Raw genomic sequence first — 1,001 nt, 5'->3', positions numbered from 1 at the left:
GCGGCCCGTAAACAAACCTACGACACGACAGAGGTGGCAGACGAGTCTGACTGTTCAAACAGCTGCCCCGGACCTAGCCAGCCTGTCACCAATATCAAACACAGGTGTTCATTCTAAAGATGGACAACGGACTGTAATTATAATCTCTTCCAGAAGAAGGGCACAACAGGGGCGACCAATCCGGCTTCAGGTCACGACCCATCCTGCCCTGAAACACGTGCTGGAAACTCCACGGACCTGCGGGGCTGTGGAACAGGCTGCGGACACTCCTCTCCGGGGTGTTGAAGACGATCGTGGCCATGGAATTGTACTCGCCATCAGCACAGAACAGCTGTGAGAGGGATAAGTGGAGGTTCAGGCCTGAGGACAGGATACACACCCTCTCAGCTGTTCAGCCAATGAAATCACAGAGAGCCCACCTCCAGCTGCCTTACCTGCAAGGGGTATTCCTCCAGCTGATCCTCCCCCAGGGGCTGGCAGTCGTTGGAGAAGTAGATCATAGTGAAGAACACAGTGGCCGTCACGGCAGCAACCAGTATGGCCTCGATCACCTGCAGGCAGGGCCGGTGGATATACCTGGGGATGGGGGGGGGGGGCATGGTGGCTCAGCTAATGATTTTGTTGTGGGACAACTTTCATTTGCATCAAACCAGTGTGGGGCAGTTTCAAGGTCAGCCCCACAGTCTCGGGATATATTTATTTAATTATTTAATTTCAAGTGTTAAGATGCCTAAGTTTCAGACAGGCGTGACACAGTAAAAACCAAACAGGCCTCACTTACGTGCACACACACAGGCAGAGGTACGCACACACACACACACACACACAGGCACACATGCGCACAGAAGTACGCACACACACACACACACAGGCACACACACGCACACAGGCACACGCACACAGGCACACCTGATCCTGAGGATGGTGAGCCAGTAGTTCAGGACGTTGAACAGTGCTCCCAGCAATCCACCTGCGGGGGGGAAAGAGACATGGGCCCGGCA

The sequence above is a fragment of the Brienomyrus brachyistius genome, unplaced genomic scaffold (genome assembly GCF_023856365.1).
Source record: "Brienomyrus brachyistius isolate T26 unplaced genomic scaffold, BBRACH_0.4 scaffold516, whole genome shotgun sequence".
NCBI classification, from domain to species: domain Eukaryota; kingdom Metazoa; phylum Chordata; class Actinopteri; order Osteoglossiformes; family Mormyridae; genus Brienomyrus; species Brienomyrus brachyistius.
This window is presented reverse-complemented; position numbering follows the sequence as displayed.